The 26,599-nt window shown below is 42.8% G+C and overlaps 1 non-coding gene and 1 pseudogene across 1 annotated transcript; both read left to right on the top strand.

Moving 5' to 3' along the window:
* The first annotated feature begins 14,906 nt into the window (after positions 1 to 14,906).
* Positions 14,907 to 21,346, top strand: LOC134364437 (intercellular adhesion molecule 5-like; annotated as a pseudogene).
* Positions 16,628 to 16,770, top strand: LOC134365283 (U4 spliceosomal RNA). Its single transcript, XR_010021990.1, has one exon. It is a non-coding gene; the product is annotated as a U4 spliceosomal RNA (small nuclear RNA).
* Positions 21,347 to 26,599: the final 5,253 nt, after the last annotated feature.

Here is a 26,599-nt window from a genome sequence, read left to right on the forward strand (position 1 = left end):
CATAAAGCAGTTGCTTTCCATGCTATGAACATGCATGCACTTGTATTTCAGTACCTATTTGTGTGTCTCTGTTGATCATTGTTGGAACCTACTCAACAAATGTGTGTGAACAAATAAATGATCTTCGAGTGTAGTGGGAGAGAATGATAAACAGATAGTCAACAATGAGTTAATTGCTATGACAAAATATCCTCAAGATGTTAGGGAGAAAATAAAGATATCTAAGGCATGGTAGGGATAAAGGAAGATTTCCTATACAATAGGCAGAGAATAGCTAACATTTATTGAGCATTTACTACACACATTAGCTCATTTAATCATCACAACACATATATGAGGTAGACACTATTTTTAACTCTATTTTAGAAATCAAGGGAGAGAGATTCAGTCCCACCCTCACTATGCCCACCCTCACTGTGATGGTGCTAGGATTCCAACATAGTTCTGATCTGGCTCTAGAATCTACAGTCCAAGAGTTTAACCACTATATACCACAACTTGTTGGTAGGTAGCTGTTATTATTATTTATTGCAAAGAAATGGTGTTCAAATGGAAAAACAAGTGTCATGAGGATTCAGAGAAAAGAAGGTTGATTGGTAGGTCCTAATGAATCAAAATGTTTCCTGGAACACTTGGGTTTGAAGGAGGAGATACTCTTAGTGGTCACCCAGTAGGCAAATGGGATCTGATGTCTTACTTCAGGACAATTCAGGATCTTGTGAATTAATGGTGAAGAATCGATAGAGATGGGGTGGAGGGGCCGGCATTCCCACTGCTGCCCTCATAGGACCTAATGTGCTGCCAATGACAGGACTTGCAACCATCGAGGCAGCATTCCCATGCCTTTGTTCCCTCAGCTTGCAATGCCTTTTTGTGTTTCTCTCTTCTTTCCTTGATATTTTTTCTGCTCAGTGCCCACTCTTCAGGGACTTCATTCAACAGCTTTTATTGAGAACTTCTATGGTCCCAGCCTTACAGTGTAGAGGAGGGACTTTCCTATAACCTCTAGACCCTGTTTCATCTACAGGTGTTCAAAGAGTCTTAAAGGAACTAAAGTGCTTAATTTCATAAATTATTTAATAATAAAGAATTTAATAGAACTAGAGTCAAAGGGACAATTTCCCCAGCATGGGCTCTGTGGCTTCTTGCACAGCTGTTTGGCAGGCAAAATGGCATTCAAAGAGTTCGTAAGAGAAAGGCCCTTAGAACAAGGTGGTCCAGAGCTTCCCATAGAGCAGGCCAGCAAAGGATCACTCCTCCATATGGATGTCTCTCAGGAAGTCAGAATTTTAGAAGAAGTAATGTGGATAGTCAATCATGTCATAGTGGGAAACACTGACCAGGATGGCAGCACTGCTGAGGCTGTACTAGGATCCTGCCCAGCTGGAGCATCCAGGCAGCTGGAGCATCCATCTCCATATGGATGCAGTGGTGAGTGGTGAGGGCAGACCCGAGGCACTAGCCAGTCAGTGCAGAAGGACTGGATGCTAGGGTAATGCAGCAGATGCCATACCAAGCATTTGAGAAGCATTTATTGAGCAGCTTTTATGTGCCAATCCCTGACATGTGCTAGTAAAAAATATAAACACATAAATAGATCATTTCCCCATGTGACAACTGCTAAGATAAAGGTATTCACAAGGTACTGTGGGGAAACAGAAGAGGCCTTTAATTGGGGAAAGAGATTAATGAATACTTCTTGGAGGAGGTTATACTTGAGTTAGACAAAGAAGACAGAATAAGACTCAAAGGCATGAGCACTACAGGGTGAGAAGAATCAGAATCAGTGTTGCTGGATTATCAAGTGTAAGACAGAGAGCTCCACTTCTGTGTGCACGTTGTGGTCACAGTTTTTTACACATATATTTTCATAGCACAATGTAGCAGGTAAAATGCCTGAACAGTGGGAGCATACAAGATATCAGCATACAAGAAGTGGGCTTCAGCTCTGGGAGGCCAGCCTGCTAACCCAGAACATCATGAGAAACCTCGGTGGTTTCATTTGCTTCTGGTGCTGCTGTGACAAGGAGTTGGCAAAGAGAACCTCCCAAGATTTGGAAAGGTTTCTTTGGAAGAAAAAATTAACAGATGGTGTTTACAGCTTTGCTTTGGTTCTTCCATCAGAGAGAATGCCAGATGTTTTCTTCTGGTTTCCAACATAGTGTGTCACATCTAAAAGGCTCATTTGCCCAAAGTGTGAGCACATAGGCAAGTGAATCCTGTGCCAGGTCAGCAAAGTTTGATTTGCTGCTGTGTGAATCCAAGGCTTGCCATTGCTGTTACCACTCTAATCTTATCTTTAAGCCATGTAACAGTATCAGTGTCGGACAATAGAGGATTGGATAGATAATCTATATGAGACAATGTTATGAGGCATTAAAAAGGATGCAATAACAGGCAAAATTATAGACACAGTAAGATCAGTGATTTCCAAGGGTTGGGGAAGAGGGGTGAATAGGTGAATGCAGGGAATTTTTAGGGCAGTAAAACTATTCTGTGTGATACAGTAGAAGTGATTACATGACATTATGCATTTGTCAAAATCCATAGAACTGTTATAACAAAGAGTGAACTTTCATGTAAACTATAGACATTATCCAATAATAATGTATCAGTGCTGTTTATTAATTGTAACAAGTGTACCACACTAATGAAAGTTGCTCATAATAGGGAGAACTGGAGGGAGGAGTATGTGGAACTTTCTGTACTATCTGCTTATTTTTTTTCTGTAAATATAAAACTGTTCTTAAAAAATAAAGTCTAAAGAGGGGCAGGGGGAGAAGTAGTGGGCTTCAGGTCTATAGCCAGCCCAGGTTACACTCCTGGGATCTCAAGGTCTGGATCATGAGCCTACCATTAGTTCTCTCCCCATGCGAGATAGAGGATTATAGCACATTCAGAGACCTGAGTGGCATTGTAGCACATTCAGAGACCTGGCCACTTCCAGACCCTCCCAGAGGTAACCTTTTGAATTTGGACCCAGAACTACTGGTAGAACTAAAAAAACAGACCACTACAGCAGAGGAACAATAAGGAAAGGGCCTCCACTGGGTCTCTGATTTATCCTCCCTCCCTTTCTGGTCTCTAAATGTCATTGTTCTATGGGTTACTATATTTAGCTTTTTCTCTATACCTGGTCTACCCAGACATACTTTTCTACTCCCATCCCTTCAATTACTGTCTATTTTCTGATGACCCTCAATCTCTAACTCCAACCCCCACCTCTTTCCTAAGCTTCAGATCCATATTTCCAACTCCCTGCTAGATGCTCCCTTAGTCATTTAAACCCATGTGTTCAAAATCAATTCCTCATTGTCATCCTGGTCTGCCTCTCCTCCCCTGTATCTGTCTTGGTTAAGGGCATGAGGACATGGCGAACAGCCAACCCTGCCTTGCTGAGACATTCAAATTGGTCTTGAAGGCAACTGAAAGCCAAGGAAGAAGGAGTGACCCAACCAGATGCGCAGGACACCTGCAACCAAAAGCAGAGAAGAGAACAGAGAAGCCTTAAAGACTATCATTCTGCTGTCACCTGAAATCATCTTTCACTCCTCTCTCTCTCTTTCTCCCTCCCCTTCATTCTTAGTCACTAAGTTCTATTGGTTTTATCTCCTAAATCCTTCTCAGATCCATCCTACCCATCTTAGGTCAGGTCCTCAGCATCTCTTTCCTAACCCACCCAACTGGCTTCTCTGTTAATTGGCCATCCTATTCTATCCCCCCTGCCAGTTTTATCCAGGACACCAAAACTGATCACATCTCTCCATTTACCCATATTTGTGTGGCCTCCACTCCCCACCCCAGAACTCTGTGCCAAATCAGTCCTGATCAGCAGTTAACACATCAGGACAGAAGGTTGAAACCAACTTAACCTTAACAGTTAACTTCAACTACCAGGTCCTTGAGCTCTATGCTCGCAGTCTCTTGGACTTACTGACTTGTGACTTTCTCTAGATTCCGGGATTCATTGTTTATTGGCTTAGCCCAGATCTCATCCTCACCTTGACACTGATGGGCCAGCCATGGTTGATTTGCTTATTGCTAACACCTGATTTTAACCCTTAATCTATTTGTTCTTCTAATTCTGGTTAAGACTGCCGTGATCCTAATTGTTTAGCCTGTATAAACAAGTGGCCACTGAGTCAGGTGGTGACAGCCCCCAGAATAAAGGGCAGGCAAAGGATAGAGAGTCTTGAGGGATCAGGTAAAGCAATCAAGAGATGGATGCAGCTTCAGAAGAGGACAGTTCTCTAGCTGGGGTTTCCGTTGATTTGTCAGGCTTAAACCAGCTGCTTCTACAACCCAGCCCCACCACCATGACTACCTAGGCCAGAGCAATTATCTATTTGAAGGAATGACTTCTCCACTTCCTTGGGAAAGCACTTTTTCAGACAAAGAAATAGGTCAGCTGGAACAAGTCCATTTGCTAAAATTCAACTAAGTGACCAATTTATAAAATTACCAAAACTTTTTAAAAACTATTTTTATGTGATACAGCTATTTTCATTAGATGTGATTATTTTGACAGCCTTAAAGATGTTGAAATTTAGGTTTTTAACTGAAGAAATTAAAGTTATGGTTGATATGCCATTGAGGAATTGGAAAAATGGATAATAATGTAAGCATTTGACAAAATAGTAAATGACATTCCAAAGTACCTGAAAAAAATAAGTAGCTGAAAACTGCCAAATTTAAGTGCAGAAATTCTGTTTTCTAACAAGGAGTCATTAGGATGTTGATTTGTAGCAGTTTGAAGAAATATTTAACATAAATGGGTAAAACCATTCAGAGCCACAAAAGAGAAATGAGGATGGCTTGAAGAGGTTACTATGATAAATCTGTAAGCTAGCCTCACATTTTATATGCATTAACCAGGAATATGAATTTGTAAAGGACAAAAAACCAAAAGAAACCCCACAAAAGCTGAACATGCTAAAAAGGAGCTAAAGAAATTTGTTGGGAAGCAACAGGAGCAACCATACCACAGATACATTTTGCTAGAAATAACATACTAAGGTGCTATGCAAATTGAAAAATTGGCAAAAAAGTTTCTGAAAATGCTAAAACATTCTCACATGAAACTGAAATTTTGATTACTGATACTGAAAAAATAGTTTTCTGAATAGTAAATATTTCATAAACCCTTTTTAAAGCCAGCTTTCTTGACATACAGTCAATTGCACATATTTAAATTGTACATTTAAAAATTTGAAAAATTTGACATGCATGTTATTTTCTTAAAGACTTTAAATTACCTCATAACTTTTTTTTTTTTTTGGCAGCTGGCCAGTACAGGAACCGAACCCCCTTGACCTTCATGTTATAAGGCTGTGCTCTAACCAACTGAGTTAACTGGCCGGCCCTAAATTACCTTATAACTTCAGATAAATTGAATATTCCTTAAAATACATGATGATAAAATAAAAACCCATCAGTTAAAAATTCCCAGAAATCTAAAGCTGTTAAAACCAGACCCTACAATAGTAGTTTCTGGGAACTTTATGAAGAGGTAAAAGAAACACCTTTTTTGGAGGGCTGGTACCAGGGGACCTCCTCACTTTGCCCTTTTGAGCTCTTTGGGGTTGGGATGAGTTGAGGGCACGTCTCTGACAGACATAGTTCCTCCTTCTCTCCTTCTGATAGAGGATGCCAGGGTGGGGAGGACGATGGAGGTTGTCGGCCAGGAGAGGGTAGTGGTGATGTCTTCCCTGGAAAGATTCAAATTCTTATTCTCAACACCCAGGTCAAGGATTCGGATCCCCATACTGGCCAGCTACCAAAATCAACAACAACAACAACAAAAACCCAACCAAAACCACAAACAAAAAATTCTCATTCTCATCACCACCTTTTGGGATAAGGGGTGGAGAAACAGAATGAAAATGAGCAAGAGTGTAGGGGGATTGGTGTCACAAAGCTGAGTCCTCTGAAGGAGATTTGTGATGCACAATGAAAATTGAGATGTTAAATGACCACTCTTCACAGACTCTCAACTAATTGAATTACTAAATATTTACTATGTGCAGGCACTGTTCTAGGTGCTAATGATACAGCAATAAACAAGACAGACAAAAATCATGCCCTTATGTAACTTATGTTCTAGAGAAAAAAACAGTGAACAGACAAACAAGTAGATATATACAGTGATATGCTGGTAAATGTTTAACAACCAGTTTTCAAAACAAAAACAAAAACAAATTAGGAGTTCTACTTGGAAATCTTGTGCCCTCTGTATAGTGTCCCCATGACTCCCACAGCAGCCCTGAGCGGGCCTGTCCCACCTGGCTCCTTCTGCTGATGTCTAGTGTTTTAGTTTTTTTCCCTCTCCTGTCCTTGTGTCTAAGGCAGAATCGGATACAAGGGCCTCAAGCCCTATGCTCTCCCTAATTTGAAAATGGGGTTGGATGTTGTGTATTGTGGCTTTTCGCTTATTTTGTTCTGAAATTGAAATGTGCAAAATAAAGATGTAGTTTTACACAAAAAACAAAATAAAACCCTGATTTATAACCTTCAACAATTTCAGTATATAAATACTTCCACCATGGCTGTTTTCAAGCTACCATCCCCCCATCACTAAACACAGAGTGAAGAGGAAGGCTAGCCCACATGAGCTGATCCAGGACACTGTGGGATATTTACCTTAACATCAGGTACTAAGTGATATAAAGAAAAATAAATCCAGGCAGTTTTAGGAAGAGTAGTTAGGAAAGGTTCTTCTGAGATTGTGAAAGAAAAACACAGGCTACAATTTATTGAACACCTACTTGGTGTCAAAGACAATGGTAGGCACTTTCATACACATAAACTAAATGACATTCCTTTTGACAGGGAAACTACAGGTTTTGTAATGTCCCCATAGTCAGAAGGCTAATAAGGTATTGAAGAGGGATTCATAGACAGTTTTTCTGGCTCCAAAGCTTCTATTCCATCCAGCTTTCTCCCTCAAACTGTTAGTATGGAAGGAGGCAAGTCAGGACACGGCTACATACGAGAAAGGCAGCGACCCTAGACAGCCCAAAGGAGTCAGCCCATATCTCTCAAAGTCTAAAAAGAAAAATGTGGGTGCATAAAAGATTATTGCAGGGCAAGAAATACAGTTCTTAAAACTTAACACTGGACACCTAAATTGCCGAATACATTAATAATTCCCCTGCCTGCCACCACCATACACAGAACACCGAGGCTTCTCCAAGTCTGTTCCCTCTTCCACATGCAGTTATTTCAAAATATTAGCAGAAAATGTAATTAAAGATAATACAAATCTTTTCACGAACTTTTTGAAGACCGTTAGGAACATGGGGGTAACAGAAGTGCCTCTCTCAAGGGTAGTTATGTTAAATGAGATGGTGGATGCACATAATCGTCCTCCTGAAAAAAAACCTTTCAAATCCTCAAACTTCAGTGCACCAAGGAACTCAGCCCATGGCTCACGGTCCCAGGTCAGGCCAGATGTTTTAGGAAACGACCCTCCAGAGGCTTGGAAAGATGTTTGACGTGCAAGTTGAGGAACGCGGTCCGGGTGGAGAGATGCAGGAGGAGGACTGACTTGCTCGCACCATTTTGAAGGTTTTGCTGACAGCTCCCGGGCGGGGGCGAGCAGAAGCGCAGGCGCGTGTGAAGGCAGCGAGGGAAGCGCGGGGAGTCGCTCAAGCATGTTATTTGTGTGTGGAGGGCGGGGTATAAAAGCGGAGGGGGCGGGCCGCGAAAAAGGGACTTTTCGAATATTGCCTAAGCCAAGCCGAACCCTTCTCCCAGCCTGCCCGGGAGCAGCCGTGAGTGGTCCCGGCAGGAATTGGAGGGAGTAAGAAACTAAGGTCATACAAGGGCCGCGGCCCGAGGCGGGAATGCGTCCCTGCAGCGCGGGGCATACGAGACGAACAAGCACAAACTCTTGTTTTCCTTATAGAGCCCTTACTTGCTGCAACAACACTTTTCCTTTTGTTTGTACTTGGTTTTATTCAGTAGGGATTATCTCGAGTCAAACATGCGCTCTCTGCCCAACTTGATACAGACTCCCCTCCCCTCATCTTCCCCGCGCGCCCCTCCTGTTGTTTCAGCTTCCAGCCCTTCCCATTTGTCTCAGCCAATCCTGCTAAGTTTTGAGGAGACGTCACGAGTTTCTAGGCAGATCAGGAAAATCCCCCAGCCTGGAGCACCCTCTCGCGCCGCCGCCCGGCGGAGTGGACCAAACGGTCTGAGCCCGTGGCCGGCCTCAGAGAGCGGAGCTGGCGAGGCGGCCCAGCGACCCGAAGAGGGGTGGCCCCGCGAAGGCGAGGGGCGTGCGAGCGGCCGCGGCTCAGTGAGGATTTGGGTCTTCTTTCTTTGCTTCGGTTGGTGCCGCGTTCTCCTCGCGGCTTTCCTTTCACGCCGGTGAGGTCTGGCTCATGGCGGCTTCGTCCCTCACGCTTTAGTGGGCGGGAAACCCGGAGGAGCACTCGTCGAAATGTTTTATCCACATATTTAAAAATATCAGAAATTTCAATACCGTCCGCCTTTGGAAGCCTTCAGGGTACACGCTCCTCTCTTCCCAGCGGGAACTGGCCTTACGACGTCCTGTCTCAAAGCGGTGGGCAGAGTCCCTCACTCGAGTATTTGCACGTATTTTATCTAGTTCGTTCGTAGTCGTTGAACGCCTGTAACCGTTTAGGTGTGTGTGAGCCATGAGTGAATAAAACAACGAATTTCAGGCCCAATGAGTAAAGCATAGCGAGTTAGAGGGCGACGCGTGCTGTGGGAAGAGAAAACAGTAGCACAGACTGAGGGCGTGCTGTGCCCCCCATCCTGGCACTGAGGGTGAGAAGGGGTGGTCAGGGTGGGCCTCATTTGCAGAGATAAGTTGAACTGGCTAGAGCAGTGTTCCAGGAGCAGGAAGTGAATTCCAGGCATAGGGAAGAGGCAGCAAGGTCGGAGTGTGACTCGTATTTATAAGAAATTGCAAGAAAGCCTTGAATGTGGATGAAATCCCAAACTTGGAAATGAAGTTCAGCACGCTAGGCAGGCAAAGCAATTCAGCAGCTTATCAGTGATCGCCGCCCTCCTCTCACTGCCTGCCCTGCTCCTGCAGCCATTCCCCCAGTGGCTGGAGTGTAGGCCTCGACTTTCAGACAGTTTAAACCTTTAATCTGGGATATGATCTACAGAATAAGCAAAAGGGATTTCAAAAGATTTAAAAATAATTTCCCCAGGGCCGACCCGTGGCTCACTCGGGAGAGTGCGGTGCTGATAACACCAGGGCCACGGGTTCAGATCCTATATAGGGATGGCTGGTTGGCTCACTGGGTGAGCATGGTGCTGACAACACCAAGCTGAGGGTTAAGATCACCTTACCAGTCATCTTTAAAAAAAAAAAAAAAAAAAAAAAGTTTCCCCTTGGGATGCTACTCTCTTTCTCCATAACAAAATGAATATAAAATCTCATGTTTCAGAACCTGATCATAATGTGCCACATAAAAACAAGGATGGAAGATTAAAGCTGTGGGGATATGAGGGTGGTGGGGAGAGCAGGGCCTTAAGAAACAAAGAACAAAGTATGTGTCAGTATATGTATGAAAAAAAAAATCTTCCGACTGTTTTCTTTCTTCTTTCTTTCTTTCTTTTTTTTTTTTTAAAGATGTCCAGTAAGGGGATCTTAACCCTTGACTTGGTGTTGTCAGCACCACGCTCTCCCAAGTGAGCTAACTGGCCATCCGTATATAGTGATCCGAACCCGTGGCCTGTTTTATCGGCACCACACTCTCCCGAGTGAGCCACGGGCCGGCCCCTGACTATTTTCTTATGCCTATTTATGGTATAGAGAGATACCAGTAGCAACTATAAGGGAAAACCGACTAGCTTGGTTTAAAGTGATCAGAGATGGGTAATCTTTTTTTTAGCTAGGACTCTAAGAGCAGAATATAGTCTATGAGATAAATTCACAGCACGTTTAATGCTTTGCAGAAGAAGGTAACATCAGCAAGCTAAAGAGCGATTAATAAAAACAGAAGGAGCTCTTGGATTAACCCCTGGGGAATTGTTTATGACACTGTGGCCCCATCAAAGCACAAATAATCTGGATTCATGGAATGTACAGAAGCAGTAAAGGACTAAGAGCATTGCCCTACAATCAAAATGCCTGTGCTTGAATCCTGGCTTCACCTCTTACTAGTTATGTGATCTGAGGCAAGTCTCCCTTTTGTAGCCTCCATCTCCCCATCTGTAAAATTGGGGATATCCATAGGATTGGTATGAGATAATGTAAAGTAAAGTGCTCAGTCCAGTGCCTGGAATGTAGTATGTATTTACTAAATGTTAGAAATTATTAGGCAAGATGTGATTGAGGAAGAGTCATTGAAATGAAGTAAGTAGAGTGCCTAGCCCTGGAGGTGGTGTTATGAAGAGAACACTTTACCTCAAGGACTTCAAAAGTTAATTTGGATTCTACAGTGTACAGATTAATGTGACTGATATTTAAAAAAAAATATGCAGCTAAATGAATGTTATGAATGCTCTTCAAGCATTGGGAAAGCCATTTTCCCTGCCCTTCCTGTACCACTTCCAAAATAATAATATTAGATATGAACAGTTGATATTTCTTTTCTTTCTTTCTTTTTTTTTGGTGACTGGTACAGGATCTTAACCCTTGACTTTGGTGTTTGTTTCAACACCACGCTCTAACCAATTGAGCTAACCAGCCAACCCTGTTTTTTTCTAAATCTTATGTAAGGTGTAACACTTGACCTTAATTAACTCCTTTAATCTTCAGTTTATTCCTCCCCCCTTTTAAATAACAACATTTAGCACAGGGTATTATTATTTTTATTTATATTTGTCTTTAGTACCAGACTTGCAGGAATTCCTTTGTTACAGGATAAATCCTTGTATCTTCAACACTTTACTAAGAGCCTGGCATGTTGTAGGTGCTCAATAATTGTTTGCAGAAAGAATGTGTGAATGTAAGCAATCCCATTTGTGGCTTTTGTACTTTTTCCAACAGAGTTGTTATTACTCACAACTCTTGTGCTTTATTTAGAATATCTTCAGTATTAACAGATCTTCCTTGGAATGAGATAAATTATTTAAAGCTAAGTTTGGCAGATAAGGTGACTGAGTAATATCATTTTTGCTCAAAGAATAATAGGATAATTTAATGAGGAAACGGATTTTTCTTGTATAGCTTAAAGCCAGTTCTAAATCACTTCCAAAAAAAATGTTTTGAATAATGGTGTCATCATTGGAATAAGCTTATAGCATCCTAAAGTGGTTATTTTGAAGGGTAATGTTCACTTGGGAGTATAAATTTTGATATGCTTGTTATCTTATGCATGTGTAAAAAAGACCAAAAAAGTCTTTCAGACCAGCATAGAGGTAAAGGTAGACCTGTACAAAACTCAATGTATGCAAATTCAAATAAAAAATTAGAGGATAGCCATTAATTTATGAAATATTCACAGTATCCTAGGCACTGTGCTAGATGCTGGAGATACAACATAGATAAATTATAGTCTCTTGTCCTCAAGGAATCCCTAGTATAGTGATGATTACATCATTGAAATAATTCACCAAAATGAATTACATTTTAATATACACAGCTTCAGAAATCTTATTTGGCATAAAGTGAGGTATAGATAATGTATAATAAGTGAGGAATTGTGAAGAGGGACAAGGCTAGTGAAGAAACCTTTCTTAAGGCTGGCTAGTTAGCTTATTTGGTTAGAGCACAGCCTTATAACCCCAAGGTCACGGATTTAGATCCCTATACTAGCCACCCACCAAAAAAAAAAAAAAAAAAGGATTAAACTCAGCCAAAGTAGTAAGCCAAAATTTGTTTGCTGAACATAGAGGCAGATCAGAAAGAAATGAATTATCTTAGGGGATATTTCTTAGAGGTTATGAAGAGACAGAGGCCTAATGAAACATTTCTCCTTTACATCAGAGAACAGGGCTATAGTGACCATGTTCTCTAGATTCAGGGTCACTTTCCACTGGACAGTGCAAGATAAACACTGCCAAATTTCATCTCTCTGAACTCTGTTTTTCATGTTTCCATGCTGCTGTAGATTGGATGTCTCCCCAACCTCACAGAAACTTAATCCCCACTGTAACTGTTGAGGGTTGGAAATCCTATTATGATAATAGAAAGGTGGGGCCTTGAAGAGGTGATTAGATTGTAAGGACCATGCCCTAGTTCATGGGCGTGGTTCTGAGGGCTTTAAACGGAGAGCATGTGAGAGTTTCTCTCTCTGCTCCACCATTTTCACAATGTGATACCCTGCGTCGCTGAAATCACCACCAAAGAAGGTCTTCACCAGGTATGTTCCCTGGACTTTGGACCTCCCAACCTCTAAAACTCTGAGCAATAAATTTTGTTTTCTTATAAATTACCCTGTTCTGTATATTTTGTTATAAGCAACAGAAATGGGCCGGCCCGTGGCTCACTCGGGAGAGTATGGTGCTGATAACACCAAGGCCCCGGGTTCAGATCCCATATAGAGATGGCCAGTTCGCTCACTGGCTGAGCGTGGTGCTAACAACACCAAGTCGAGGGTTAAGATCCCCTTACCGGTCATCTTTTGGAAAAAAAAAAAAAAAAAAAAAGCAACAGAAATGGACTAATATGGAAAGTTGGTACCAGAGATGGGGGGTGTTGCTTTTAACAAATAGTTTAAAATGTGGAAGTAGCTTTGGAACTGAGTGTTGAGGAGAGGTTGGAAAAATTTGAAGAAGCAGTCTAGAAAAAGCCTAGCTGCTGGTGTGAGTTTGCAAGACAAGAAAATCAGGGAAAGTTTGGAACTTCTTAGAAACTGGTTAAATGGTGGTGACCAGAATACTGATAGAAATATGGAAGTAAACACCGTGCTGAGGTGATCTCAGAAATAAGAAGGAGTTTTTTGGAAACTGGGGCAAAGATCACACTTGTTATGAACTGGCAAGGAACTTGGCTGCATTGCTCAAAAGTTTTATGGAATGTGGAACTTGAAGATTTTGAAGAAGAAATTTCTAAGCAGCAAAGTATTCAGGAAGCTGCATGGCTACTTGCAACAGCGTATGTTGAGTTATGGCAGAAAAGGCATAATGTAAAGCCAGAATTTATAATTCAAAAAAAAGCAGAGGGCAAAAAATTTGAATACTTTCAGTCTGTTGTGGTAGAGAAGCAGAGAGCATTTTCAGGGGAAAAATGCAATGGTGCAGCCCAGTGACCATTTGCTAGGGAGATTAGTACAGAAGAAAGGGATTATGAAGAGAAGGGGAAAAAAGACCTTGAAAACATTTCAGAGACTTCCTCCTTCATTACAGGCCCAGAGGCCTAGGGAGACAGAATGGTTTTGGGGAATAGGCCTGAGGCACCCTTCATAGGCTAGCTGCTCAGGGCCACCTCAGGAGGCTGTTCCTTGCATCAGCGCCCTGGCTGCTTAGGCTCCTCCAGCTGTGGGTGAATTGGCTCCAGGTGTGGCTGGTCCTGCAGCTTTGGGAGCTACAAGCCAGAAGCCTTGGCAGCGTCCATGTGATGTTAAGTCTAGGCTCACAGAATGGCAGAGCTGTGAGACCTGGGAGGCTCCACTCCAGTATCAAAGGATGTATGGAAAAGTCTGGGGGCCAAGGAAGAGCTCTGTCACAGGGGTGGATTCACCACACAGAGCCTTTGCTAAAGCAATCTGAAGAGGAAATGTGGGGTTGGAGTTGCAGCAGAAATACCACACCAAGGCCAGGCCTAGTGGAGCCATAGGTGCAGGACTGCCATAGAGACCTCAGACTTGTGGAGCTGCCAGCATGCAATGCCAGCTCATGAGAGCCAAAGCATGGCCTCAGACCAGGAAAGCCATCGAAACAGTTGCGTGAGGATTCGAGGACCCAACCCCCACACCAGTGTGCAGAGGACATCAAACATGGAGGCAAGGTATATGGTTCACCAGCTTTGAGATTTAATGCCTGCCCTGCTGGGTTTTGGACTTGTTTGGAACCTGTTACCCCTTTCTTTTGATCTATTTCTCCCTTTTTGAATGGGAATATGTACCTATGTTTGTTCCACCATTGTATCTTGGAAGTAGATAACTTGTTTTGATTTCACAGATGGTCCTTTGAACTTTGGAATTTTGAGTTGAAACAACTTAAGACTTTGGGGATGAAATGAATGCATATGTGAAATGAACATGAGTTTTGGGGAGCCAGGGGTGGAATGCTGTAGATTGGATGCCCTCCCCAACCTCACTGAAGTTTAATCCTCACCATAACTGTTGAGGGCGGGAAATCCTATTATGATAATTGAAAGATGGGGCCTTGAAGAGGTGATTAGATTGTAAGGACCGTGTTTTAATTCATGGGCGTGGTTCTGAGGGCTTTAAAAGGAGAGCATGTGAGAGTCTCTCTCTCTCTGCTCTGCCATTTTCACGATGTGATACTCTGTGTCTCTGAAATCACCACCAAAGAAGGCCTTCACCAGTGTTTTCCCTGGACTTTGAACTTCCCAGCCTCCAAAACTCTAAGCAATAAATTTCATTTTCTTATAAGTTACCCAGTTCTAGGTATTTTGTTATAAGCAACAGAAACAGACTCATACACATGCTAACACTCTTCTATTGACTCATTCTAATAGATGGGCACACATTAGTAAAAAGATAAGTGCAGTGCAAGCTTATACAGGAATCTCAATAATCAAATATCCCCTCACTTTTTTTTATCATATTTTTCCTGTCTTTTTGCTATGCACATAAATCAAACTGAAATAAATAGATGCAATACATTCTTTTAGTATACCCACACTGCTGATATTCTTGCTGCAATTTTTCCAGACTATGTGATGTTTCAGGAAAGAGGCTGACTTTTAACAATATCAAAGAAGGAATTTTCTATATCCTTTTTTGGGGAGGGTCACTTTCTCCAGCACTGCTGTCTCCTTTCTTTCTCTCTAGCTTTTGACCCTTCTTATAAGGATGAAAATGGTTCTGCTTGGTGTATGGGCCCTGCTGTCCCTGATCTATTGCCCAGGTGAGTCTTTTTGGGAAAGTTTCTTTAACCAGTATTTGTGGGGGCACAGGTGGCAGGTCAGTAAGGGGATGGGAAGTCCTGAGTGGGGCAAAACTTCAGCATTCATTCATCTGGTCCCTTGGAGAGATTCCTATTTCTTGGATCACTAGGACACGGAATCCTTAGGCGTATCTGGCTTGTGATGAGGATAACCCAAATTAATAGACCAGCAGGGAGAACTCTCCCTAAGAAATATGCCTTCTTCTGCTTGGTTCCCTGCTGCCCCAGGACTGTGCTTTCTCCTCTTGAGAATATTTTTACTTCTTTGTTGCCAACTCTTTGTGTCATGATGAGCTTGATGGGGCCCATAGCTCACTGTGGATTTTGATGGGGCTCATAGCTCAGTTTCAAGGAGTGAATTCTCCTCATGGCAGGAAAGGAACTGGAGTCATAGCAGGGGACACTGCTACAAGAGTTGTGTATTCCCAGAGGGGACTGGTATTTGGGAGATGAGGTGGCTGGTGGATATGGACTAACTGAAGAGGACCTATTGGGAAGCCTTCAGGAGACTGTGCACTTTACCTTCATCAGGCATCTGAAATCTATCTGATGTTTCTCTCACTGTACCTGAGGGGATTTCCCTAACAGACTAAACTTGTAATTATCCAGAAACATCCATTGCCTTAGCACCAAAGCAAAATGGAATGGTCTCTGAGAAGAAGAGGTAGAAAGTTCCATGGGAAATGAGTGACCTTGGGAGTCACTTGTAGGCTAGTGGTTCTCAAAATCTGGTGTGCATAAGGGTCCCCAGGAGGCTTGTCTTGTTCTGTAGCATATTTTCAGGTCCTCTGTTCTCAAGTTCATAATCGATTAGTCTTCAGAGTTGGAATCTGCAGTTTTATAAGCCTGCAAGGTGATACTGGTGAAGACAGTCCTTAACCATAGTTTGAGGGAAACATTGCTTTGAGGTATACATAACAAACATTCTTTTGCTCAGTGGTCTGCTAACACCATGAGGACCCTCAGCAGCCAATCCTGGGGATCTTCTAAGAATTCTGAAAGTTTAGGAAGAGAATGGTTTTCTGGGCATGATTTTTAGTAAATCCATAGTTTCCATGGTGACACTAATAGAGAAATCAAGATCTCAAGAAAGAAGATGGGTGGAGGGAATAGTGGCAGAATTGGGGGTCTAACTTGTGAATTAAAGATCTTTGTCTTGTCCATTCCCCTGAACCTTTTTATTCAGGGCAGGTTCTCTGCTAACTTATAACTAGATAGAATAGGCTCTATGTTTTGTTTGGATCTCGTGGTCCTCACAGGAGTTTTTGGCATATGTGATTCATTTCAGGGGCCACAGAAGAGCTATTTGAAGTTTCTGTTTGGCCAAATCAGGCCCTAGTGAAGTTTGGACAGTCCCTAATGGTCAACTGCAGCACCACCTGTCCAGACCCAGGACACAGTGGAATTGAGACTTTCTTAAAGAAAACCCAGGTGGGCAAAAGACTTCAGTGGAAGGAGTTTCTCCTAGAGGAGATCACAGAGAATTCCATTTTGCAGTGTTTCTTCTCTTGTGTGGGGATCCAAAAGGACACAAGACTTGACATCACCGTGTATCGTGAGTGGAGCTGAGGGCTGGGGAGGAAGGGAGGAGTGGGGAAACATGACTATGTTTTACTAGGTGAAGAAGAGCTTTGCACAGTGGCAGTGCCATAGCCAATGAGGTTTATTCGAGGCACAATTATTGCTAATTGAAAACAATAAAAATAAACAGATTTCATTTAGGGGAAGGAATTAGGGCCCTTAAAAAAATTTTCTGTTGTACTGCAAAGATCCTAGAGCCAATAATTTCCATTTCCCTTTCGTGTAGGCTTTCTTCTGGGTTGTATTTTTTAAATTTTTATTTATTATTATTTTTTTTAGCAGCTGGCTGGTATGGGGATCTGAACCCTTGACTCTTCTGAGTTTTAAATTAGGAGCAGACCACATCATGCATCCAGACATCTGGGCTTGAGAATATGTTCAGATACAGGAAGCATATGCTAATGATGCTAACATCTAAATGATCCAAAAAAGTATAAAATTAGTGCTGAATTATTGGCTACAAGTTCTTAGAATAAATAGGGATTGGAGAAAGGAGGATCTTTGTGAGCTGGGTTAGAGAAGTTTCCATGAAAAAGGAGGCTCTTAAGCTGCCCTCCTGCAGAATGGTTAGGATTTGAATTGATGGGGTAGGTAGGAAGGTCTTTCAGGTGAGCAGTTAGCATTGGCAAAGATATGACTGTAAGGATAAGTATGATCTCTGTGGGTAAGAATTTGGTTAGCTAGGGTATAGTTTTTGTGTGACACTAAGGAGCCACTTAGAAGCTGCTCATGCCTCTGAAGCACCTCTGGTAAGAGATAAAAGCTCCCGAGAATGTCAGCAACAATCAAAGCAAGGGACCCTCCCCTCAACAGTCACATTTCTTGAGTATGGCTCTAGCCACCTTTGATGAACAGAAGAACCAGAAGGCTAACTTGTCCCATCTAGGACAGGGATGCCAGAAAGCTGACACTATTCATCAGGTTGTTTGAGGAAAGCAGTCACCTTCTGTGATTTGTATTATCTCAGGCTTCCTGTCCTGTGCCATTTCTTTCTAGAGAGGTGGGTAGCTCTCTTTCATCAAGTCCTGCCTTTTTCTTTTAAAGAGCCACCAGAGCAGGTGATCTGGAGCTGCAGCCTGCCTGGGTGGCTGTGGATGAAGCATTTACAGTGAAGTGCCACGTGCCCAGTGTAGCACCCTTGGAAAACCTCACTCTTACCCTTCTCCAGGGTAACCAAGAACTGTATAGAGAGAACTTTGTGAGCTTGGCTGTAGCCTCCCAAAGAGCTGAGATCATCATCAGTGTCAGAGCCCAAAAGGAGAATGACAGGAGTAGTTTCCCCTGCCACGCAGAACTGAATTTGAGTTCACAAGGTGGAGGGCTCTTTCATGGCAGCTCAGCCATCATGGTACTCCAGATCTTTGGTGAGTCAGCCCAGGTGTGGAAGGAATCCCAGGGCTCATTTTGCTCATCTTGCCCATCTTGCCTTGGCCTTTAGGACTAAGTTCCCACAGGGTCTAGGGTGAGGGTGTGATGGTAATTGAGCTCCACCCCTACATGGGCTTTAAACTCACCCTGGGTGTCTTAGTCCATTTCGTGCTGCTATAACATCTCTCATTCGGCCCCACCTCCCAACACTGTTGCATTGGAAATTAAGTTCCCAAAACATACTTCTAAGGGGACACATTCAAACCATAACACTGGGGGAAAGAGACCTTTTAGTCCCACTCCCTTCCTACATTGTGGGGTCCTACATGACACATGATTTATCATGGCTTTTCTCCTTTCTTTCCTTTTCCTTACTTCTTGGCAGAATTCTCTCAGAGGCCCTAGATCTGGTTCTCTTCACTTATGGAGGTTGGGATGGCAGAGACCGTGAGCTGTGAGGTGGCTGATGTGTTTCCAGCCAAAGAAGTTATGTTCCATATGTTCCTGGGAGACCAGGAGCTGAGCCCCTTCCTCTCCTGGGATGGGGACACAGCATGGGCCAATGCCACCATTCAGGCCACGGAGACTGGTGATCAGGAGCTGTCCTGCTTTTTATGTCTGGGTCCAATGGAAAAGAAAATAAGAGAGCCAGTGCATGTCTACAGTAAGTGACCTGCCTCTTCCTTTCCCCATGTGGGTTCTCTGCTGTTGAAAACTTATACAGTAATGAGTTGTTGATTTGACTGTTGTTGATTTGACTGTGGGTATCCATGCTAACCTTTCCTAGGTACACTCTCAAGTAAACATTAGTCTTCATCTTTCTCTGGTAAGTGCAGGAAGGTTGGGGTGTGCATTGCCACAGTAGCTCTATCCAGCTTTCACCCTCAGTTTCCTTAGAACATCTTGCTTACAGAGTGATTGTGGATGCTTGAACTTCTTCCTCGGAACAATTATTTTAGGTGAGGAGGAAATCTGTAAGATGAAAAGATATTGTTTTCCTTGCACATAGCCAAATGTGTGCATGCTGTATTTGTTGTAAGAGAAGCTCTCAAATCCTCAAACCACCTTATTGCTCCTTTTATTCGTCTTTTACAGAGGCAGTAATGGTATCCAAAGTCTTTCCCTTGATGTCTACCTCCCCAAGGGATACCACAAGTAGCAAGAGTACAGAAATGGTTGTCAGTTCTGAGAAATGTGTTTGGTTCTCTTTTTCCTTTCCTTATAGACTTTCCTCCACTGGTCCTGGAGATAGAAGGTTCATACCCCTTGGCAGGGACAGAGGTTAATATGACCTGCTCAGGGCATGTATTAACATCACCCAGCCCTACTCTTCGGCTTCAGGGAGCCCCAGACCACCCTTCCCCTGGGGAGCCTTCCTGGCTTCTACTTACTGCCATGATGTTGGCTGAAATTTCTCCTGCGAGGCCTCTTTAGAGGTACAGGGTCAGCAGTTGATTAAGACTACTGTGATCCAGCTACATGTCTTATGTGAGTAGAGGCCTGATCTTTTTTGTCAAAACAAGAATTATTAGTGTCCCCTTTCCAGAGATCCTCTTGGCCAGTAGCTTCATTATTAGAGTTGCCACATTCTTCTCAAAAAAAAAAAAAAAAAAAAAAAAAATCTGAGGAGAAAATAAAAATGAAAGCTCTTGTATTAGTCCATTTCTGTTCCTTATAACAAAACACCTGGAACTGGGTAATTTATAAGAAAACAAAATTTATTACTTACAGTTTCAGTCTGAAATCCAGTGAACACATCTGAAGAAGGCTTTCTTTGGTGGTGACTTCAGTGATGGCAGGGATCACATTGAGAAATGGCTGAGTGGAGACAGAGAACTTCTCATGTGCTCTTCTTTTAAAGCCCTCAGAACCATGCTGATGACCACCATTAAACCTTCAACTTAATCACCTCTTCAGGGCCCCACCTTTCAATTACCATAATAGGAGTTCCCACCTTCTTAACACTGTCATGGTGGCGACCAAGCCTCCAACACATTAAACTTTGAGGGGACACAATTCAGTCCACTGTACTCTCCAAGATTGGCTTATCCCCCGAAAATGAGTGGGGAAAAAGATGAGGGGGGAATTGGGGACCAAAAGGGACGTGGCTAAAGTGATCAGGCATTAGTTGTTCTCCTCGGCCTATGGCTGAGGAGAACATAGGAAGTGATAGTTGGAGCTTATGCTGAGGAGAGAGATTTCCAAAAATCCCATGTAAAAATTGTATTTTGAAAAGTATGAAAATCCTCGTCTTTGAGTTCACCCCTACTTAGCTCCTCACCCACTGAGAAGCAAAGATGGGAAGCAGGGTCCCCAGAGCCACCATTGACAGAATAGTGTGATCATTTAGTCTGAATCCATAAAAATACTCTAGGTTGCATCTCAAACTCCTTGCCCATAGGGAAGGGAGGAAAGAAGAGTTGGCTCAAAGTAGGGAACTGATAGTCTTCCTCTTGGGAAAGAAAGCTGTCGAGTGGAGGGGACAGCATTTGGGGTAGGGGAGGAGGAGGGAGCCGAGCATGAAGGTAAGGAGGTGTGTGGTACACTTGGGGGACTCTCTTTTTTGCAGACAAACCACGGTTAGAGGAATCTGGTTGCCCTGGCAACCAGAGGTAGGTAGAAGGAATGGAGCAGATGCTTGCTTGCGTCCCAAAGGGAAACCCAGCTCCAGCATTGGTGTGTAAACGGAATGGGGTGATCTTCGACCTTGAAGTGCCACAAAAGGCAACCCACAACCACACTGGAACCTACTGCTGCATGGCCACTAATCAGCTGGGCTCTGCCAGCAAAGACATTGCTGTTACTGTTCAAGGTGACTGCTGCTGCCCTGTTGGCAGGCCTGGAATGGAAATCCCCCAGGGGTTTGGGATTCTTATCCAGGCATGAGAAAAAGAAAGAGTTTACTGGGCTAGGGGGTGTTGAGACTGAGAAATGGCCTTGGTCGACTGGGATGGGATGATTCTCTTGCCCTCAAACTCTCCCAGTTCTCTGTCTTTTGTACTTGGCAGGACTGGTTAAACGAATCAGCTCTACCATCCTCGACATTATTATTGTTGCCCTTGGAGTGGATGTAATCACTGGAGCACTGTGTTTGAACTATCGGCCCTGCAAAACAAAGAGGAGAAAATCACCCTGTAGGCAGAAAGAGGAGGAAAGCCAGTTTGCTGTTCAACGAGCAGAAAAGTGCAACTCACATAATGGTTGGATAGAAACAGCTATTTGGTTGAATGAGACTTCTATTGCTGGGGTTTCCCAGGGAGGGAAGAGGAGATACATAGAAAGACGAAACAGAATGTGAGGCCACATTACCCTTTGTGTTCTGCTGTGCCATAAAACGACTCTTTCAGGACCCCATGTCCCTTGTATCCAGTCTGTCCACAAGCTCACCTTTCTTTGAGTTCACTCCAGTCCCTAGGAATTTCATTCTTAAGTGTTCAGCTAGTGAGAGTGCTCCTTGCTATGTGCTTAATCAGTCCACTCAGATTCAAAAAAGATCCAGCCCTTGCTTTATCATATCCATTGCCCTTTTCTTCCAAACATCAGAGTAAAGAGATAATCAGAAATATCTTAGAAACTCATTTCTCATGGTTTCCTGATGACTAACTGGGAACTAAGTTTTAAGTCCAGGGACAGGACTTTGAAGGGGATGAGTACCAAACAAGGGGATAGAAATAACTCTGTTCCCATCTCCACATTCCCCTGCTCCCCTCACCTGGGGTGCTGGAATGCCAGCTCCCAGAGCTGAGCTTGATGATGACATCATTAAGGGTCAGTGGCTACTGGTTAAGCTTCAACTCAGTAACTATCCGTGTGGGCCTTGGGGGAGTATAAAAATCGTAAGAAATTCCACACTGGGTCGGACATGCCACTTACCTAGTCCAGTGTTCTGTCTCTAAAATGGAAGGTAGAGTTTTCCATGAAACTGGCCTCATAAGTTAAGGGCTCCAAATATGTCTGAATTCCTTTTCATAATCCATTATAGAGTAATTGACTTTTTTTTTTTTTTAATCTATATGGGGCTCTTAGGTTAGACTTCCAATGTATACTCTGCCTTTCCATAAGGAAATACATCTTTATGCAAACTATTTCCTTTAAGTTTCAAGTGGAATCCTCTTGTGACAATGTTTACCATATGACTTTATTATTCAGCTTCCTTCTCTGTTCTTTGGAAAGAGTGTATTTACCCTTGGAGAAGGCATTAGGAATCATAAAACCAGATCTTTTCTCCAAACCAGTCATGAAATGTTTACTGAAGTGTTGGCTATGGTAAAAATAAAAGCGATTTATGATATCTGAATGTATTTCACTTCTGTATCATTGCTGAAAGCTTTTATTAAGCCAAATGGTTGCATTTTGTAATGTGGAGTACAGTTTCTAAGAAAAGTTAGTAGCATAAACACCCATCCCAGGGCAGGTGGAAGCAGCCTATTTGACCTCTCAAAACTCAAGTTCACAATTCCAGCTAGAGATCCACAGCCTTCCAAACTGCAGATACTAGCTAAAAAGAACGCAGCATCAGACACTAAAGGGAAAAAATTCTTTCATGATTCCCAGACCTCCCTTTGGCTTCACCACGTACACAGCAGTGGGGATGCAATGGTGAACAACATTGTCCCCGCTTTCCACAATTTAGAGTCTATTAGGGAAGCTAGACAAATGAGCAGGAGATTACATTTGTGTGTTCACGCCTATGACTGGGAAAGCATAGATTGTTACAAGAAAGCCTACCTCAGGATCAAGGATCAAGGAAGGCTTCCTGGAGGGGGGCTGTAAATATCTTGTTTGACTGCGAAATTGCATCCCCCAAAATGACCTTCTCAACCTCAATTTTTCCACTAAATCTAGCAGCTTTTGCTTTCTCATCATGTGAGTCTAATATAAATTATCCACCTTCCTGAATTGAGCACTGGGGGAAATAAGTTAGGAAGCAGGTTTAAGAGAGAGGAGTATAGAGCAGCCTAGTCCAGGGGTCTCCAGCCATTTCAACATCAAGATCAGGGGCATCAGGCCTATGGTGGTCCCATATCGGCAAACCTCGCCTCATGGCCCCAGTGCCCTGAGGTGCAGTTAATTCAAAAAGGGAGGGAAGAATGGGTCATTTGGACTTCCTAGTTCCAGCTAGGAGCCTGGAGGCCTAGCTGGCTACTGCCTTTGCTTCTCACTGCCACAGGGTGTCACTGTTGACAGATGGTCCTACACGGTCCCATCAAACCAAGTGGTTCTACAGATCCAGGTTCCCGGGTCAGCTGCTGTCGATCTCTGAGGGAGGATGATCCGCTTCCTCAGGGCTTGGTCCAGCGGTGGGTGACTCCTTGCTTGGGTTTCCAGGGCTATAGTTTCTTAGAGCTCGGCACTTTGGATTAGCCATCCTGCAGGGCTCTTCAGATTTGGTCCAGGCTTTTCCCCTTGTAGACTTGGAACCTCTGTTCCCTTTCCTTCCCTGGGGATCCATATAACCACGGGTCTGGCAGCCCCCTTGTCAATTCTTAAAGCACAAAGGGTCTCACTACATCTCTTTTCCAGCATAATAGAGCTTCTAAGGGTCACTGCCCTTGTTGCCTCTAGGAGCCCCAGCCCCTAAAAAGGTTTCGATCATACTCTTTTTCTGAACAACAGAACAACCAGCTCACACTTCAACTGCAGCTACCTTGCTAATCTCCAGAGGAAGAGTGACCTTTAATACTCCAAAAATTTATCGTCTTAAGGCTGGTCAAGGTGACTTTCTAGCATCTTTCTCTAGACCTGAGAAAGCATAAGTTAACTCTTCAGTGGGGCTTCTTACTATAATAGGGATAATAATAATATGTACCTTATAGGATTATAGTTAGAAAGAAATGACATAGTACTTGTAAAACACTAGCGTGGTGCTGTATACATGTATTCAAAGTGTTGATTTTTGTTATTACACTAGTAATCCTGGTGGCAATCACACCCACAGTTATAATAATAAGCTCAAGCAAGAGCCAGTAATCCGTGGCAACCACTGAGGGTCATCAAAAGTCACCCATACCATACACACCTTTCTCTTTTCCATTATGTTCTCTCTACTTTTCTTGTCTTTTTTCTCCTCCTTCCTCTACTTTCCCCCTGTTTGTTTTCCTAAGATTTAGGAATAGCAGAAAGATGACCAGTCTTACAAGCTCGGTTTATATTGAGCTGAGGGGTTCCTGGGACATAGGACTTTCAGTGCTAAAATTGGGAAAGCCTCATGTAAGCGAGGACCAGTTGGCAACCCTAATACTAATATTACTCAACGTGTTTCTCAGCCATGCCAGGGCCTTCTGAATTAAAGAAGCTGCAAGGCATTGAATGTATCAGTTTGCCTTGACTCAGACGCCCAGATCCTGTAATTCTGAGGACTTCTGAAGGAAGGGGAAGGTGTCAGTTCTCTCAAATGTGTACAAAGGGACAAAACTCACTATGTGTGTTTCAGCACTGCTGATGGAAGAAATTCAGAAGGGGTCATTTTAGGTTTGAGTAAGTTCAAAAGATTACATGGAGTCAGAAAAACATTATTCCAGGGATCAGGGATTACTTGAGTTGTGCCTAATGAACTCTTCCTTGTGTGAGTCTCACTAATCTTACCCTTGGGAGGATTTTTCATTAGAAAACACTATTAAAATGTTTAATTGTGATAAAATACATATAATATGAAATTTACCATCTTAACCATTTTAAGCGTGTAGTTCAGTAATGTCAAATACCTTCACGTTGTGTGCAACCAGTACTGTCATCTTGCACAACTGAAACGCTGTCCCCATTAATCGACCCCCCTCCCCTCACCCTCTGCACCCACCGTTCCACTTTCTATCTCTGTGAATTTTGACTACACTAAGTACCTTGTATGAGTGGAATCATACAGTATTTGTCTTTTTGTGACTGGCTTATTAGAAAAATGTTTTCAATGACTGGTTAGAATTAGAAGCAGAGAGCGCCGTCACTGGCCCAGGTTGCTCTTCTCCTTTTGCCCTGTTTTTCCTACACCATAGCTGTGAATATGCATCTCATCTTCGTGGTCTCTAACTCAGTAGTTCTCACCCTTGTTTGCACATTCAAATCACCTGGGGGTCTTTTAAAACGATTCTTGCCTGGACCCCATCCCAGACCAATTAAATAAGAATCTCCAGGGAGTGGAGGTTAATGCATGAGTTGTTCAGAAAACACCCCAGGCGTTTTTAAGTTACAGCCCAGGTTGCCATCTGCTGCCTAACTGAAGAGCTGAAAGGTGGAATAACAACTGGCAAATCAAAATGTTTAGGGTAGAAGTCTTTTTTGTTTGGGCTGGCCAGTACAGATGAACCCTTGACCGTGGTGTTATCAGCACCATTCTCGAACCAGCTGAACTAACCAGCCAGCCCCAGGGTAGATGGTCTTTAAAGTCTTTTTCGAATTCTAAAATTTTGCAATTTAGCTAGCGTCTTTGTAATTCCCAATCAGTGGCGGTGAGTTGATTCTGCTACATTCAAATGGAACTAAGTGGTCTCTCTCTGGAGTGTGGCTCCCCTGCAGTCCAGTGCTGTCATGACAACCCCACTTTAGAGCCCTCTTACTAGTTGTAACACCCCTGTGTAGGCACTGGATGTTGTCACTCCCCTGTCATATTCATTCCACAAACACATTAAGATGGCTCATGTTTCCTTTTAAAACATGTATTCAAGCCAAGAGATGATTATATTTGTACTCATTACATCAACTTCTAAAGACTATGAAATTTTAAAGTAATTCTTAGTGCAGATGAGGGATGTTACAGGGATATTGACTACACATTTAATGTAAAAATGCTTTTCTGAAGCCAGAGTGGTTTAATAGAATGAATTGTCTTGTGAAATAGTGATTTCTTTGGTTGTAGTGCTACACAATACCATCTGTAACAGATACTATAGAATAATTCCTAAAGTAGAAGGAATTAGGATGTCCTAAGAGGCCCTTCTAACTTCAAAATTTCATCGTTTTAAAGCCAGACAATAAAAGATGTTCTAAGGCAGAGGAATGTTTCCTGAGCAAGAAATGGAGCTTCGTAGTTCTGATTATGCCTGCTTTCAACCACTCCTCAAAGACTTAATACTACTAAATGTAAAATACCCCAAAATGAATACAGATGGTTCTATTTTAAAGAAAATTCATTATAGCACATAAAAATCTGAACTTCTCAAGAAAATTAATTAGGTGGTTGATTCTTCTTTGCATTATAAAAATTATTGACCACATAAAATAATTTTTGGATGACAGAATTAATTTGAGCATTTAAGTATTGATTTATAGGTCACTGGGCACTGATCCAAGGTGCTCAGGAGACTAAAAACTTACCTATAAGTACTGGCCAGTTAGCTCAGTTGGTTAGAGGGCAGCCTTGTAACACCAAGGTCAAGGGTTCAGATCCCCATACTGGCCAGTACTGGCCAGCCGTCCCCCAAAAAACAAAAACAAAAAACTTAACTATAAAGCATGAACCACTGCCCTTTCAAGTTCATTTGAAAATAAGAAACATCTGGGGCCGGCCCGTGGCTCACTCGAGAGAGTGTGGTGCTGATAACACCAAGGCCACAGGTTCGGATCCCATATAGGGATGGCCGGTTAGCTCACCGGGTGAGCGTGGTTCTGACACCAAGTCAAGAGTTAAGATCCCCTTACCGATCATCTTTAAAAAAAA

This window comes from Cynocephalus volans, chromosome 16, assembly GCF_027409185.1.
Source record: "Cynocephalus volans isolate mCynVol1 chromosome 16, mCynVol1.pri, whole genome shotgun sequence".
Classification (NCBI taxonomy): Eukaryota; Metazoa; Chordata; class Mammalia; order Dermoptera; family Cynocephalidae; genus Cynocephalus; species Cynocephalus volans.